This window comes from Diadema setosum, chromosome 13 (genome assembly GCF_964275005.1).
Source record: "Diadema setosum chromosome 13, eeDiaSeto1, whole genome shotgun sequence".
Taxonomy (NCBI): domain Eukaryota; kingdom Metazoa; phylum Echinodermata; class Echinoidea; order Diadematoida; family Diadematidae; genus Diadema; species Diadema setosum.
The window spans coordinates 32737387-32756293 of NC_092697.1; the positions used below are offsets into that span (position 1 = coordinate 32737387).

Genomic DNA, 18907 nt, shown 5'->3' on the forward strand with positions numbered 1-18907 from the left:
ATCTCTTCCTCTCTCCCTCTCTCATATTTTGCCCACTTTCTCTTCCCATGCTCTCTTCCGTGCCTGCTGAATCTTCAGTTGGCAGCTTTGTGGTAAGACTCCCAAGAATTTCACTCATCTTTGACAAACACAAGAAATTGAAGTCACTATCATCTCCTGCCAAGCAGATTTATTGATCCTTCATGAACATATTTCGTGATGTTTCATTTCCACCGTTGCTTGGTGGCGTTACCATTGTAAAGACAGAGATGAACTGTGGGTGGTGCGTGATACATTGTACTTTCAAAACCTTGTTTCTGTAAACAGCGCTTGATATCAACTGATTGGAATAGTTTCATGACCTATTAAAATGCTAGATTATGGTTTTTCAGATAAATACGGATGGGTGAGAATTCCCTTGAGACTTGACATGAAACTTTTCAAGATATCTGAAGTTTAGAACAGATTTTTGTTTCTTTATAACCATATATTTTGCTCAGCTATATCTGTGCTGGAGTGAGAGAGATGCTGGCCTTTTTCAATTTTCAGTTTTTACTGCCCTGATTTGATGCATTTTATCTTTAAGAGCAAATTGAAAGTACAGTGTTGTAAAAGTGATAGAGCTGTGAGGCGGACACTGCAGGTCAAATATGAAATTCCACATTCCACATTCCAGGAATTAGCCTGTAGAGTCATATGAGCTATATCTTGTGGTATATACAACTTGGTATTTATGCATGAAATTACAGTTTTAGTAAGTGAATTTATGATTTTGTATTTTTTATTTATTTATTTATTTATTTATTTATTTATTTATTCATTTATTTATTTATTTATTTATTTATTTATTTATTTATTTATTTTTTTTTTTTGGGGGGGGTGGATTTGGAAGGGATTCTATTGGACTGAGCCAGTGTTAGAGCATATAGGTCCATGGTTAGAGAAATGTGGTGTACCTGCAGTACACCATGCAGTGCATCCAGCCACACTCACTGGCATATCAGATATCCTACCACTTCTGGTAAGAATTGCTCATCCCACCTCAAAGTGATTACATGCAGAGAATTCAAATGAAAGTGTTCATGGCCGATTTCTCTTTCTCTTTCTGAGGTCATTGCCCTTCGTTGTGTTCACACGCACTGTTAGAAATTAGGGTCATGCTGTGCTCCTAGTGACAACAGACACAGTCATCTGATGTACAATGCCATGGCTGATTAGCATCTGCAAATGGTCTGTTATAGTGCCTTTTGCAGCATATGTACTGGTACTTGAGGTAGTGTGCCATTCAACCTGCTGAGGGTGTTGAACTTTGAAGATACAATTAAGATATCAGTATCAAGTAGGAATTGGTTTTTATGGTCTCTTGCAGACACAATGCCATCCATCTCAAGTTTGCTATTACAACTTCGTATATATTTCATGCATGTCATTATCTTTGATTGCCATGGCCATAAATGAAATGTCCCTTATAGTTTTCTTGAGTGGGTGGATGATTAATCTAGAAGCATTGCTATGTTTTTAGGCCGACTTATAGTCTACAAGGGAAGAGCCTACTCTATGATATATAATCACCTGTTTAGACGATTTGGAGAGAATTTCTGCCACTTAAAGACATCATGGAATCATTTAAATCAATTAAAAGCACTTGTTTGACTCATTTTTGTTTTTTGAAAAATGAATTTAAATCTCAAAATAAACTATTCAAGAACTGTCTGATGACAAATTACAAAGTGATGTTTATTGTACCATCATGTCCTTTGACTTTTTGTGGGCTAAATTCTGCTACCAAGAATAATACGCCCGAGTGTCATCATACTATCACCGACACCAATCAGTGATGAATTCCTTTCTGTATATCTGGTCTGAGAAATGAACCCCCAATCTGTCCCAAAGAGTGTATAGATTTTCAAATATGGTTGCCAAGGAGACTCCTGGCTCAGTCTGTTTCCATTCCTTTGATTTGTGACCCACTTGTCAGGAGATGCCATTCCATAAAGTAGTGCCGATTTGTGTCCAAATCTTCCCAGATGCACATTTTTCCCCCCTTCTTATTCCTTCTAAAAGAAAATTCCCTCCTATTTGCTAGAGGTAAGGTCAAATTTCATCTTGACATGCGTGCCCTGAATTCTTTGTTACAAATGAAATGTTGAGATTTGTCTGTTTTGTAGGCATTCCAAACTGCCTTGTTCCTTTCTGTCCTTTATTCCTTGTCTGTGAGGTGAATGATAATGTGGAGTCCTGGATTAACTTTATAATCCACACAAGTCATGGAGCCATGTAGAAGAATGAGCAAAGACCAATAGAAACCAGACGGAAAATGTTCTTGGAAGAGTGACAGCATATCTCCAGATAGACTAGTTTTGTGTGAAAGGTTTTACATAGTTTCACAAACCATAAATAGAAGGCACTAACAGGGGAAGCAACAGGTATTAAGGGAGTGAAGTGAGGATTAGAATTACCACAGAAATCAGGGAGAAGTGCACCTCTATTCTGCTGTAATATTGTATCCTTCTTTTTTTTTTTTTATAACATGACATCAATGTACTGTAATAAGCTAGTGATGTTAACTTTTAAGGTTTTAAGCATTGCAGCTGCTGATTGTTGGACCATAAGATGAAATCATGGGGGGGGGGGGGTACAAACCAGTGGCAAAGTTATGGTGTTATTGTATCATGAAATTATCACTTTTGATGAAACTTCAAAAATTACTTTTAACTCTCATTTTACATCATTTAATGAAACTTCTACCAAAAGATAGCAGAGGGGTTTTGAAAGTCTTTTTAAAAAGTCTGTCATGTATGGACTTACCCATACTTTTTTTTTTTTTAAGAGTGCATCGTGAAGTGAAAAATATAAAGTATTGCTCTTCAAGAACATTATTTTGCAGTGAAAATTGAACTTTTAACCCACTAGGCTCTCTTGATGCTGTGAGAGTTGAATCAATAAGTCTAATCACCAGATCTATGTAATTGGTGAGGAAGAGAATGAACTTGAAGAGATTGAACAAAGACGGTTCTTTACGAAAGAGAAAAATATATTGTGCTACATTAGCTGACATGACTCTGCGATAAAATGTGTCGATAGTGCTCCACGGAAGTGCATATTTTTGGCGCAACGCTCTCGCCAGAATTTATTGGGTGGCTCAAGGAGCTGACAGCATCAGTGAAAACGAGGGTCCCCACGCAGTCAATTTTTGTGATAGATCACCGATTGTGGATCGGAGATCATATTTATGAACTGCTTTCATATTTTCTCTAGATTTGTCCCCGGCTATCCCTCTCTCTACATCCCCGATAGCTTGGACAAAATGACACTGGGGATTTAGGGGCTGATTGGAGGGTAGAAAGGAGTGGTTCGACTGCAAATCATTGTAGATATTATGTACTGGTACAGCTGCCTGCGGCTGATAGTGGTGACCCTGTGTCAGTGGTGGTTCTCGTTGGGATTCCTGGACTGAGGAGATAGCCATGTAATAAGGGGTGATATTTGTATAACAGTCTGGGTGCCAAAGCCACTTTTTGGGCCTAACCTTGTTTTACCGTCCACCCAATGTTTTTTGATGGTTTTACCCTATTTCGGGGGTGCTGAATCCGAATCTGGATGATGCAACTCTTGCATCCTTGAGGGTTTTGAGATATTCAAGATGGCCGCCAAAATGGCCGCCCGAACTGCAAATTCCCACGTATTTCCTTCTAAATGGTGATAGATTGAAAACAATTGACGGTTTTACCCTATTTCGAGGGTGCTGAATCCAAATCTGGATGATGCAACTCGTGCATCCTTGACGGTTTTGAGATATTCAAGATGGCCGCCAAAATGGCGGCCAAAATCGAACATTCCCACGTATTTCCTTCTAAATGGTGTGAAATTGAAAATAATTGAAAATTCTATCCTATTTGGAAGGTGCTGAATCCGAATATGGATGATGCAACTCATGCATCCATGAAGTTTTTGAGATATTCAAGATGGCTGCCAAAATGGCCATCAATTAAAAACGGGAATTCCCACGTATTTCCTTCTAAATGGTGAAATATGGAAAACAATTGATGGTTTTGCCCTATTTCGAGGGTGCTGAATCCGAAACTGGATGATGCAACTCTTGCATCCATGAAATTTTTGAGATATTCAAGATGGCCTCCAAAATGGCCGCCAAATAAAACCGGAATTTCCCACGAATTTCCTTCTTAATGGTGAGATATGGAAAACATATCATATTGTGATAGTGATGTAGAGAAGTGTACTGAAATTACCCAATATTACCTGTCTTAATCCATGAGCAGTTTTAATCTCTTCATCCATAAACACTCAAATTGGTTATTTGGTTTATATTGATGGTCTTGATGACATTGTTGAAGACACGAGTGGGACATTTTTATAGTTATGCTTCAAATTTTTTTTTTAATTATGATGTTACATTATATATACACGAGGGGACGGTCATATCACAGGTAACGCGAAAAAATTGAGTAAAAAAACAAACGACAACATGGAAGGTAATAATTTAAGTATAAGAAAATGTACAGGAGTTTCCGTTCATACAGGACATTATAGATGTCCCAAAACCTTCAAAGACCTTCAGCACCCTCGAAATAGGGTAAGACCATCAATTTATTTTACAACTTTTACCATTAAGAAAAAATATATTAACATTGGAATTCTGCCACTTACTTTGGCTGTCATCTTGGTCGTCTAAAAACCCTAAAGAATGGATAAATTTCAACAACAAAGTTTCGAGGGTGCTGAATAGGGTCTAAAATTTTCCCATTTTTTTGACAGTTATTTTGGCGGTCATCTTGGACATCTCAAAAACCCTTAAAAAGAATACGAAAGTTGCATCAACCAGGTTCGGACTCAGCACCCTCGAAATAGAGTAAGACCGCCAATTGTTTTCAATTTTACACTATTTAGAAGGTAACAGAGGGCTTACATGGAAAATTTCGTTTTTAACGGCCATTTAGGGGCCATTCTGGCGACCATCTTTATTATCTCAAAACCCGTAAGAAAGCAAGAGCTGTATCCTGGAGCTTCAAATTCAGCAAACTCAAAATAGTGTAAAACCACCAACTGTTTTATATTTTACACCATTTAGAAGGAAATAGGGGGTCTACAGATGAATTTCCGTTTTTGGCGGTCATTTTTGGCGACCATCTTTATCATCTCAAAACCCTTAAGGATGCAAGAGTTGTATCCTGAGCTTTGGATTCAGCACACTCAAAATAAGATAAAAACCACCAATGGCTTTCAATATATGGGAACTTCCGTTTTGGGTGGCCATTCTGGCGCCATATTGAACATCTCAAAATCGTCAACAATGCAGGAGTTGCATCATCCAGATTCTCATTCAGCACCCTCGAAATAGGGCAAAACCATCAATTATTTTCAATTTCTCACCATTTAGAAAGAAATACGAGGGAATTTTCGGTTTTGGCGGCCATTTTGGCGGCCGTATTGAATATCTCAAAATCCTCAAGGAAGCAAGAGTTGCAATATCCAGATTCGGATTCAGCACCCTCGAAATAGGGTAGAGCCATCAATTGTTTTCTATATCTCACCATTTAGAAGGAAATACGTGGGAAATTCCGGTTTTGATTGGCGGCCATTTTGGCGGCCATCTTGAATATCTCGAAAACTTCATGGATGCAAGAGTTGCATCATCCAGATTCGGATTCAGCACCCTCGAAATAGGGCAAAACCAACAATTGTTTTCCATATCTCACCATTTAGAAGGAAATACGTGGGAATTTCCGGTTTTAATTGGCGGCCATTTTGGCGGCCATCTTGAATATCTCAAAAACTTCACGGATGCAAGAGTTACATCATCCAGTTTCGGATTCAGCACCCTCGAAATAGGGTAAAACCATCAATTGTTTTCAATTTCTCACCATTTAGAAGGAAATACATGGGAATTTCCAGTTTTCATTGGCGCGGCCATTTTGGCGGCCATCTTGAATATCTCAAAGACTTCATGGATGCATGAATTGCATCATCCATATTCGGATTCAGCACCTTCCAAATAGGATACAATTATCAATTGTTTTCAATTTCACACCATTTAGAAGGAAATACGTGGGAATTTTCGGTTTTGGCGGCCATTTTGGCGGCCATCTTGAATATCTCAAAACCCTCAAGGATGCAAGAGTTGCATCATCCAGATCCGGATTCAGCACCCTCGAAATAGGGTAAAACCAGGAATTGTTTTCAATATGTCACCATTTAGAAGGAAATACTTGGGAATTTCCAGTTCGGGCGGCCATTTTGGCGGCCATCTTGAATATCTCAAAATCCTCAAGGATGCAAGAGTTGCATCATCCAGATTCGGATTCAGCACCCCCTAAATAGGGTAAAACCATAAAAAAACATTGGGTGGACAGTAAAACAAGGTTCAGCCTCTGGCACCCAGACTATAATGACTGAAGTTACAGATACTGTATCTGTGAGTATTTATGGGAGCTGAACTGTAGTAGACATTAATTTGTGTGTCCCATGTGAAATCAGATAAAGGCAGCGTCATACAGTTTACTACAATCCTTGGTGAGGGAAAACCACATAGTATAGAATCCATTCTTAGAGGCTTTTTTTTTCTGTAAAAAATAATGGGTTGCTTTTTGTCACAAGAGAAATTAACTAGGTCTCATTAGTTTGTGGTTTCCGTGATACCTATATGCTTTATCACCCAAATGTGTTTGTTTGATATTCTGTGTTTTAATGTGTGTGTGTGTGTGTGTGTACTTACCCATGGTGGAAAACGAGGACACACACACAACTTTACATTTAAACTGAGGACACACAGAGAACCGAGGACGTCCTCACTTTGCAAGCCATTCCAAATGGTCTGCTTTTGCATGTAGGGGTACATGTTTGTAGGTCCTCAGTTAGCAGTATTGTAATAAGTCCTCAGTCGGATGGTAATATCAGAATGAGTCCTCGGTTGACAAGAGCCCTACTTACACAGAGGTCCTTGGTTATGTAGTAAAATTCTTGTGGGTAAAACAGGTCCTCGGTTTCCACCATAGACGCGTACAATGTATGTGTGTGTGTGGGGGGGGGGGGGGGGGAAGGTTATGGGTGGAAAGGCCCAAAGGGGTAAAGGTTATTAGTGCCATAGATGTCCCTGCAATATGTTTCCATATTTCATGCTCAGGCTATCTTTCACTGAGCCTTCCTGTACATGGATATCTTAATGAAGTACATTTCCCACCCAAATTTCCAGGGAGTCGTCTGCTTGACAGCTCTCTTCATTTCCTGAGTAGAGAAGGAAAAAAAAAATGTAAAGATTGCAAAGTTAGCGGCCTCTCATACTGGATGATTCCTCTTTTCAATTAGTGTTTGGCATACTCGATCTCTGCAAGAAGTGGGCAATTAGGAATTTCATGAATGAGTTTGTGGAATCTGCCTTCCTTGTGGTTGGATTAATTAAGAAGGAGTGTGATTTGTATACAGGAGAAGGGAATCGGGTGCTATTTTGGGCAGCGGCATTTTGGCAAAGTAAAAGTTGTTAATAATGGCTAATTAGTGTTGTTATTAAAATCTGAAATGAAGCAGTGTTTTCAGCCTTCAGTGAAAGGATAACACTCTTCTACTTGCTGTTAACTGTGTCCAGCTACACATCAGCAATTTTACAGGTTGTTATACTGTTGGTTGCTCCAAAAGTGAAATCTAATCAAGGATGTACAAATGGAGGAAGGTGTCTACCCTATTAAATTGTTTTTTAATTTGATTTAGATCAATTTGTTCTCTGCAGTTTAGCAAATTCCAGCAAAACATCATCTGCCTAACAGGCCTCAAGCAGAGTCCAGTAAAGCCAATAAAGGCTATATGTGACCCGCTACAACAAAATGATCCTAAAGTCGGGTGAGGTCGATTATTTGAAAATTGCATGACAAAATTCCCTAATCTTTCTGCTTTAAATTGATATATAACACATCTTATGAAAATAATCGGCTGCGGAGATATCGATGTTTAAAAGAGAGCATGTCGAGACGTATGGGAAATCACTGTTTCGAGAAAAGCGCCCTAAAAGTTTTCCTTGCGACGCAATCGCGATCAAGGGACACGCTAGTCAATTTTCACCTCCAGACAATAGAAGGTAAACCCTAGCAACCCCCGAAATGCTCATTCAAGCACAGCGACGGCGGTCTCCTCACCGACCAATCAGTGACCAGGATGCCAGGAGAAGCGGCTGGGCATAGCGCACCCCGCCCGCACGCACCAGTCGACTTGGCAGTGTGCGAGCTTCACGCTTCGGTTAGCGGCAAGCAGCAAACTGACCAATGAGATCACTCCGGTCGTTGTTAGGGGCGGAGCCTATCTGTGGCGCTCAATCCAAATTTTCGAACCGGTTTCTGCTTGGTTGAAACGCCAAAAACATGGCCCAGAAAAACGCTATTTTTTGGTCTTTCCTTTCATCATTTTGCTTCAAAATTTCGACAGATGATAGAAGACATGTCAGACTCCAATAATATGTCAAAATCAGAAAATCGTAAGTTTTGACCAATTAAGATGCTCCGACTTCAAACTCGATTTTCACGGCTTCGACCGTGCGCGACTTTAGGACCTTTTTGTTGTAGCGGGTCACATATACATTAATGAAGTTTTGCACAGTCCCAAAGGCATGTTTTGAGCTGATAGCACTGAGAGGGTTTAAATACGGAGGCCACCCTTTGCAAGTGATTCTTGTTGGTGGTAGAATATCACAAATGAAATATAAAGGCTGCCTATAAGTCTGAATGAAAATACAGTCTTTAAAAATTTTGTTTCATCTAATGTTAAATTGCTATGTGGTAATACATTTCATGACAGCATGTTGTGGTCTCTTCTTTTGACATGAATGAAAAAGTATGATCACTTTTTGAAAATATTTCACAAAGAGCATTAAAGCACTAGAGTGATTCACTTCTCTGCACAATGGTGTTTGTCTCAAATCAGGGCTGCTACCTTTAACCCACCCATTCTCCCCCCAGTCCAGCCCACCCCTCGATCGTCTTTCGGCGTGCATTTGACTGTTGTGCTGCTCTTGTCAAAAGTGATGTCGCAATATATCGTCGTCGTGACAGAGCTCGGGGAAGGGAAATGCGACCCGATCATCGGCTTAGATCGCGAGAGCTGTGGTGTGAGAAGGTTGGGTGGCTGTCCCCAAAAATCGCAGGCATCGTGGCTGGGAAGATAGCAGGGGCATTATGAAGGGTGCCAACATCCTGTGGATGAAAGATCTACTGTTGAGAGCTTCTGGCTACCATGTTTGAAGATCTTTTCTCTTCTCTAGCTGGGCCTAAAGAGGCACAAATTTGTATTTCATATTCTTCTGTGCAGCATGTTGCATTGCTGGTGACTTATATACACTCTCTTAAGACAGAATTGTGCAAAACATCGCCTATCTTAGCATTGTGCAAAGAAACAAGAACCGTGATTGTCTTCTTTCAGATGAATAATACTGTGATTTTCATGTATGTTTACTTGTATGTTTACTTGTACATGACATATATTACTTTTACTCTTAAAATCTACAGCTCAAACAAAGCAGCCGGTGAAATAAGTTCATTATGTAAGTGAAGTCAATTGTCCACTTATGTAGTGTCCAGGCTTTTTAAGGCAATATCTGAGAATACAAGAAAAATAGCTAATTGGAGGTGAAAGTCAGCACGGCATGGAAAGAAAATGAGGAACCTGAAAGGTATAAACCCAAGACCTGTGATAAAATTGCAATAAGAAATTCAATTAGACGTTTCAGAGCTGATCTGACTTTGAATACCAGATGATTTGCATTCAGCTCTCACAGAGTAAAAGGAAAATAACTAGAACACTGTAGTAAAACATGCTATTAAGCTGAGGAGGGACAGAAAAAAGAGTTGATAATAAAAATGGAGAGAAAAATGGACAATACAATGTATGTTTTCTTTTAAAGTCTCTGAATGCTTTTGAATGTAATGGTCACAATTAAGACAAGGCAACAATAAATGTGAAGAAAGTAAACACTTTGAACAACTACAAATAAGACAAAAGAGGAAAAGATTAAATAGAGGGGATTGTGGACAAATATGCTGATAAAAGAATTCAACTTTCATTTTGTCTGTTGGTGGTCAAAGTCTTGTCAGTTATGGTTAGTATCTCAATAATGGAGAAGAGATGTGACTGGAGTTCTCTAGGAGTATTTGGAATGAGGAGAGATGTAGGAATGCAAATTGTTCAAATCCACACAAATATTGACTAATATGCTTCCTGCATCATCTCTAAAGTATGTCTTCCTGACAAGAGGACAAATGAACAAACAGTATTTATTCTCTCTGTCCTAAGATTGTGGTATATCAAATGTTGCATTGCCCTGGGGTTTTTTCTCACCCTCAGTTATGATTTCATTCATCACGAAACTCAAACAGAGCTAGGAAAAACAAATAAAGCAAAACACGTTGTCTTTTTCCCCCTTCTCCACAAGTGAGCTCCTTGGTTACTAGTTTTGGTTTGAAGGCAAGGCTTCAGTGGTTACCAAGCCTCAAGGAATGGAAGGGGAAGAGGTCAGAACTGATGGAGAATAAATGGAGTTCAGGCTACAGCTTCCCATGTTTTGGCCATCTGGTCTGGTCTAGAGAACTCCCACTGAGTCCAGTTTTTAAAGTGCAAAAACCAATTGAGGAGCTTGCAGGGATTATATTTTCATTTTATTATCTTTTTTTTTTTTGAGAATGCTATTGGCATTAAATTGCTAAATCCTCGATAAAACTAGTTTTTGCAATGCACTCCATGTACAAAATTATTAAGGGAATAATTAGATAATGACATCCTGTCATCTACTTACATAATTTTCATATGTTTGTGTCTGATGCTAGCCTTTTGAGAAAACAGTCAAAATGTAAAATTTTTGTAATATTTGTAGTATTTGTCTGATTTCAATGAAACTTACATCATTGATTGCAAATTATTTTTCTCCAGACATTAGTCCAAGTCATCTCGAGCTAGGAACGAAGCTTCTCCTTAAGATTGATGTAGCGAGGTCCGGTAACCCAAGCCGGCTGATCTCCCGCTGGGTACCCTCTGGGGCGCGGTCCCCAATTATACCCGGTGTCATGCTGGGTACAGGATGCCCCTCTGTTCTCAGGTTTTCGCCTGCGGGAGATTATCCCAAGATTAGTCTTACACCGTTCTCACCCTCTCCCCTCCTCTTTCCCCTCTGGGTTATTCCCTGTCTTCCTTTTGATGTTGCTGCTGGCACTATCATTTTTATTTAACTCTCATTTTCAATACTATCTTAAAAGTATTTTTATATTACATTGTAGTATTTTGACTGTCTTGACAGATTTCATTGAGGAGAAAAACACTCTTGGCCATAGGCATGATTTTCAGAAAAATGCAGACCTAATTTTCATTGGAATGATTGCAATTTTAAAATTGTTGCATTCGACCTTTCTGTTCATACTTACTGTGATGAAAAATTCTGCAAAGTTATGGCAATGAAGAAAATGTATAAATTTTGCTACTGTAATGTGCATTTTCTGTGCAGTGTGCCCGGCAGAATGCCGATGACTCGGCAGAATTTGCAGTCTGCGAATGATTTAGCAATAGCCCGGTCAGCTGCATGTTTCCTGTGTGTCCATGGAAGGAATCAAAACATTGAATGGAAGTCATGTGACAAAAATCACATTTTTGTGGTTTGTTTGTGTCAGGCACTACATCTCTCACTGCAAAACCTCCAAGCAAACTTTACATAAAGTTTTGAAAGTAGCACTCAAGTTTACAACTATCTGGCAATGTTTTGAATGGGTTTTGATACAGTTGCCCTAGCAACTTCCAGCAAGTTGTTGTCATTTTATTATGTCACAAAGAACCACTGCCAGTGGGAAGGGCCACTACAACATTTTAAAGGCATATTTACCATTTGCAGATGAACTAAGAACCCAGCTTCAGTGCTTCAAAATAGTTCTAAAATATGAGTTGGGACAGGAACAACCAGTCTAAAATGTTAATCAATACAATAAATGTTAAGTATGGTTAAATTTGAAAAATGCGAACAATAGCAACATTAAAAATATTCCTAGAATAAACCATCTACAGTTATGGTTTATTGATAAAAATAGTAATATCTCCTTACATTTTAGGCTTTATTGTCAAATTTTATCTGGTAGGATGTTTTGTGATACAACTGACCTGCACATACATTGTACATGTCACAGTAGGCCTATGTATCAAATGTGATAACTCTAACTTTGTTTAAATCACTGCTCCCAATGGTAAACAATACCTTTAAAACATCCCTTGTTACAAAGAATTTTATGTGATCTGCTTCTAATCTATAATGATTCTATCAGGCAGACACAACAGACAAATAAAGGGAAACCATTAAGTTAGCATCTATTCGGAAAGTAGGAAGAAGAGTTTCACATTCTAGCAGTCCTATGAGATCAGTTTCATAATGGCGAGACTTTCAAAAAATCATAAATCTTCCATAATTGCCAGGTTTAGCACCTTGTTGTGCTAATGCTTGTGGGAATGAGATGCGTCATATGTGACAACAATAGGAATTCAACATTGCTTGCGAGACTGCACGTGGGTCTAGCTGTGAATGTTGCCACGTTTATTGGCAGCAGCTAGGCTGTGAAGTTTGTTTTGTCTTTGTCTGCCTTTGTCCGGAAGAGGGTGTGTCTAGACGCGATTGTTGTCATCCCTACCTGTACCTAGAGCGTGAAGCCTAGATGTGAGACTTACTCCGATGTGGACGCGATGCGAGGCTAGTGGAGGTTGTCGTCAGGGGAGTTTGAAGGAGATCTCTTGCAATTTCTGTCATCGCAAAGGAGTGCATCGTGGGTAGACATCGGACTGGCAACCCCCTTTTCCTGTAAACCCGTCCTCACCTAGCTTTCAGGCGAAGGCCGGTTTGGGAAAGCGATAGGCAGAGTGGACGGAATTCCATCTTAGCTGGTCAAGGGAGTAGGACTCCACCCAATGACCAACCAGTCAGTCCTTTGTCTCCCCTGGCCTGACCTATCTCTTCTTCTGTACGTCTCTCAGTCAGTTGATTGGTCACTTGATGTTGTTGAAGACTATCAAACTGTCTACTCTCCTCCATAAATGCATGTTATGGCTTTTGTCTTCTTCATAGACTGCCATTTAGTTGATCCAAACAGTGCAGATAAGGTATCAGACTTTTCTCTTTTTTTTATTTCTCTGTGTGGTTTATTTGCAATATACACTATCTTCTTTTATGATTTGATGAGAAACGTCTTTATTCTCACTGTGAAAAGTGAACAGTAAAAGTGAATTTTATTATCATTGTTATTAATTATCATTATTTATTTATTTTTTGCTGTGCTGAAATGTAGGCTTTTGTCCTTTACTGTTTATCTTGAGGTCAGTATCGCATTGGAAATTTTCTGTTCTCTGTTCCTTAATCTAAAATGGTATACCACGAACTTGAGATTTATCGTAGGCGATGTTGCAATACAACTTTCAAAGCTTACTAACAGTACTTTTATTGAATATGAATGTACATGTACTCCCTATGAAATATTAAAGCATGTCATCACAGAAAACGTTTCATAAGTATCACAAATCTTATGAAACAAGGATCGACACAATTTTGGCAGACGTATGTATGTAGTCATATTCTCCTTCGAGAAGAGGCCCCTATGATACAATATTGATAATTTTTATCTTGTGTTCTGAATCATGCATCAGCTTCAACCATAAAATAAAAAAGAAAAATATGGGTGGAATGAGGTATTTTTAGCATGGGACCAATCACATAAGATTTATTTTCACTCAAAATTCTGCATTTGAAAAACTTCCAAAAATGTTCATTTGATGCCTATCTTAAGCCCTTTAACTTTGTTTTTTTCCCCCACAGCCAGGTCAGGTTGAATGGAGCGTCCAGCGGGGGTATGAAGTCGGTGCCGTGTTTTGACAGGAACTGAGTGAGATTTGATCTTCCAGGGAGGCACTTCACAGCTTCGGTCTGCCAAATTCCACAACCCAGAGAATCCACGTCGTGGCACATGCCAGGGAAGAAGAAGTCGAAACGGGAAACCTCGGGTCTTGACTTGAAGCTGAGTCTTACCAGCGGGAGGTTCCCCTTTGGTGTGGGAACCAGTGATAACACCATTTGCCAGATTCCATCTCTGACTTCAGAAAAAGTTTAAGAAAATCATCTAAGGTGCGCTTGCTTGCGGTCATCTCCATCAGAAACGAAAGTTGACAGGTATGTTGCCTTTTTCATTTCCTGTTCAAACGGCCAGATTACGGAGGTGCTCAAATCACCAATGAATAAACATATTTCTGAGGCATTAGTCACTGGCTGTTCAACTTGCCTGTTTTCTGCTAAGTTTATTCATGTAGGTACATGAAAGCAGTTTACATGCATTAGTTGTTGCTTTATCTGCAAAGCCTACGATGAATTTTCTGTTTGTCAGAAACAACTGTTGTCTTGCTGTAATATTAATGAATATCTAGACAGCTCTATTGTACTGGAGTGAACACAACTTTGCATGGATATTTTTTTCAGATATCAGTATACATGTGTATGTTAACCCGTTCCATACTGTATTCTGAAATACCCATAGACTTAATATACAGGCCACCAGGTTCCCATATGGAACCCTGGTTAAGAAATACTCATGTCTGTGAACAAGTAAAGTTCATTGAAATTGTCCACTTGCAAAACATTCATTCTGAAAAAAAATTTCACATTTACAGTCAAGCTGGGCATTAGATTTGAATATGTTAAATAACTGTCTATTGTTTTTAGTTTCATTAACTATCAAATTGTCCCTTGTAGTTTGTGTTGATCTATTTCCTACTGTGTTGCATGGAATAGCTTTGTCCATGAGCAACTAAAAAGGCCTCAAATCTACTTTTTTTGTGTGTGAATGTAGAGTGAGGTATCTGATTTTAGTGTTGTTTTGTTGAAAGAATGTCTCGAGGCTTTTTGCAAAATATTTTGAGATTTGAATCTGAGACTTTTAAGCTGAGGATTTTTTTTTTTTTTTTTTTTGCTATTTGCATGGAGTCCAGTGCCCCATGTTTATATGTGACCATGAACATACAAAATGTGGGCTTATGCAGTTTGAACATTATTGGCTTTTTGCATACAGCATAAACCCTCTTGCTTGTTTGATTGTTTTCATTTTTCCATCTGAGAAGATGGCTGGATAGCCCGTATTTAGCTGCAGTGGCTGGTCTTCCATTTGGTCCAGTTGGATGTGAGGTGGAACCACTTCACCGGATTATGCGCCCTGCTTTTTGCAATAAATGAATGAATTTAGCGGGATCTTTTATGTGCATGGGTTGTGACTTTCACAAACATGGGACCTCCATTCTATGTTTGTAACTGATTCTCGAATTTGCAACACATTTTTTAAACAGTGAAAGTTTTTGTTTTTCTCCTAATTGGCATATGTTTGTAGACTTCATGGTGATTTTTGGTTTTGCAGATTTGATAAAGCTAACCAGTTCCATTCAGAGTCTTTTCTCCAATATGAGATATACAGTGATATTCAGAGATGCCAATCAATGATGTCACAGTGATAAGTTTCATATCATAATTCTCCCGGGTATTATTAAGGAAAAAAAAATATTGTTCCAACATTATAAAAGCTATTCCACAGACATGCCCACTGGTTTGGACAAACCTGTGATATCTACAGTTCCGTGGCATTTGCTCCTGCGACAATTGCTCCCATGAAGTATCTGCACGCTAAGCCAAACGTAAATTCTACCCACAGGCAAAACCCTTACCCCAATCCTAATCCTCACATCAAACTAAATCTAAAACCCTATCACATCCTTATCCTAACCCTTAGTCCTTTGAGAAAAATAGATCGGAGCAATTGTCGTAGGAGCAAATGTTGTGTCCCCGATTTCTACTGACTTGCTCTTTCCTCTGAGAATCCCAATCCTTGCGGGATAATCTACCTAGAGTAGTGAAAGGGGATGACCATTTCAAGGATACCCGTCAAGGATTATATTAGTTATCCAAGTACATCTCGTCTTGAGTCTTGCCCAAGTACCTGCGACTGCGCCCCGTTGATTGGTGTTTGCCTCGCGTAGCACATCTCCATGGCAACCACAAATCTCTACACACGACCTCGATCTTCAGTCAGGGGTAGACGTTCCTCTCACAACTCATCTTCTTCTCTATCCCTTCCCATTCTGGAGAGGAACAGAGGTTGAAAAGCCTGGTACTCATCAGGCACCTATCTGCTAATCTCAGTCGTTGGCTGCGCCATTTAAGACACTTCGGCAGACTCTAATGGACAGCAGCCAATGAGGCTCCCGCTAAACGCTCCGAAATCTAATTACGGCAGTAATGACGCTAATTTCCTCGTTATCAGAGGTGACCTAACCCGCCATGAGAAGTCTAGGTGGCGGTTAATGGGAGCAAACTGTTTGAAAGGATTCAGACGTGATCGGTGCATATCTGAAAGAGCAAAATAGGACACATACAGTGTGCATCAAAAGTCTTACCACTTTAGGTAACAGGATTGGCATAACGTCTTGCTAAGAGATGATATTTAATGTGCTATTTCTATAATGCATTACTCTTAAGTGGTAGTGCCAGTACATAATGATTGTGTTGTTATATTAAATTGCTTCTTTGATAACATCCTTTTTTTTTTCTTATTACCTGCCTGCTTGCCTTCTGGTTAATACTGTATCTATACCAACTCAGACAAAATGTCATGTGTACTTTTCTTTAAAGAAGTCACATCACTTGATTTTACACTCAGAATCATGTCTGCTTTACACATCAACTTGTGTTTAATACAAGGTGTCAAAGTTTGTTTGTTGTTTGTTTCATTTTTCCATCTGAGAAGATGGCTGGATAGCCCATATTCAGCTGCAATAGCTGGTTTTCCATGTTGTCCAGTTGGGTTGTGTGGTGGGATCACTTCATTGGTTTATGCTTGTGCCCTACTTTTTGCGACAAATGAATGAAGCGGGATCTTTTACGTGCATGAGTTGTGACTCTCACACACATGACCTCCATTTTATGTCCTGTCGGAGGGACAGAATGTTTTGCCTCTTTTCTAGGGGGGATTGTATGATTACACACAACATTGTTGAGTTGAAATGAGACTGATTGAAAAAAAAGAAGAATATTGCAATGTAGTTTAATTGAAGGAGCATGAAATGTAATGGTTTTTCAGATAGAATCGAGCATTACAGAGAGAGAAGAATTATTGTGCGAATTCCTCGTATGAATCACTGCATTGTTCAGGCATGTTATTGGGGAGAAGCCTTATTAGAACTCAGAAAGTTCCTCCTTTGTGATACCAAACTAGGCAATTAGGGTAGTGCATCCCACATGGATATTTTTTTCCCCTGCGAAACAGAGTGCATTTTGTGCTTAAATTGCTCCTTTTTGCATGCAAGATGTTGTTTCTGGCATTGCGATAACTGTTTTGGCCTGTTCATCTGAGAGTTTGATTCACACCTCTGCTACAAGACAAACAGTCAAAGACTGTGCCTCTATTCTTCATCATTTTGGTGATGTTTGCATGCAGTCGCTATCACCTTTGAAGAAAAATATCAAAAAAAAGAAGAAAAAAACAATACAGGACAGGAAAGAGAAATAAAGCAAAGAGAAATTATTGGGTTGAAGCCAGATAGAAAACATGTGTGGCAAAATGATTGAAATAGATGCATCATGTAGTATATGACTGTCCAAGCTACTTGTGTGTACCAGTGATGACAGCTTTACTCAGGAATAGCAGAAACCAAGTTTTGAAACCATTGTTTCTAAGAAAGAGGAGAAATTCAGTTCTATGAATCAGTATTTTGTTTGCAAACAGAGCTGGTACATGTGTACATTGCATGTTATTATATTTTTTTTAAATGCATATCAATCGTCGCCGTATTCGTCGTTGCATCTAGGATCACTTTCCGATGCCAGGCGAGTGAAAGTATGTCACACTGTTTAGCAATCATAAGACATGGGAATAGGACACAAAAGGGTGATAATAGCCTTTTTATGTCCTCTAATTGGATGCACACTTTGTTTCCAAAGAAACTCCCTGAATAAATGATGTCGCTGCATTTATCTGCCAGTTGGTAACTGTTGTGTATGAGACAAAATGGCTGACAAATACATCTTGCCTTGAGGCACCTCACTTCAATCTGTGCCTGCTTGTAGGTGACTTGAAACTGTGCCATTTGAGGTCAGCTAAAGACCCCCAATTTTACATTGTCCCTGGGAAAAGTAACGTCCGTACTTACTTTGTAATTCAACCAATTATTTGAGGGAAACAGAGGTTTGTAGGTGTGTTTACAATCTGTTTGTCTGGAATTGTTACCATTTTTTTGAGAGAAGAACAGGGCCTGTTGTACAGTGCTTCTGCAAGTTAATGTGCCATAAATGAAGGAACCGGCCACCCTATAGTGTGCTGTGCTGTCATCTGGGAGGTTATTAACTTTATGAGCTGAGACGCTTGCCTATATTGCCTTTCGTCGGCATCCAGTAATTAATCCAGCCAAACTTGACCTTGGTGTAAAGTTACCAAGCCTGCTCAGGCTAGCAATGTTCTTTAATTCAAGAAGGAGGCCATGATGACATAAAGGGAATAGGAAAATTAGGTAATCTCTATTCATTAAAAATTAGTTTCCATGCATCTGTGTCAATTGGCAAAGAAAAACAAAGATTAAGAAAAGAACACATTCTATGTACTATGAACTAACTACATACTATGTATGATGTACTATGAACACCTTCTGTCCATCATTAATGTCAAGTTTCAAAGCAGTAGCGTTATCCTTTCAAAAGTTATCAGACATGAAAGTGAAGAGTGTGTAAAGGATTTGAAGAAATGAAAAGGACACTCTAGGACATGCCTGATCATTCTATTCTCCCCCAAAAAGGGTTGTAGAAAAACTGCTGAAAACACACTTTCCCATTCATGTTATGATCCCAAAGTAAAGGATAATGTATAGGAAGGATAACTCTTCCAGA

General features: G+C 39.1%; 1 long non-coding RNA gene across 1 annotated transcript in view; it reads left to right on the top strand.

Annotated features, from left to right (window-relative positions):
• LOC140236725 (uncharacterized) overlaps positions 1–18907 on the top strand; it is a 124361-nt gene that overhangs the window by 40119 nt on the left and 65335 nt on the right. The window contains exon 2 of the long non-coding RNA XR_011901789.1: positions 13811–14161. This is a non-coding gene — a long non-coding RNA (uncharacterized lncRNA). The remainder of the gene's footprint in view (positions 1–13810; positions 14162–18907) is intronic.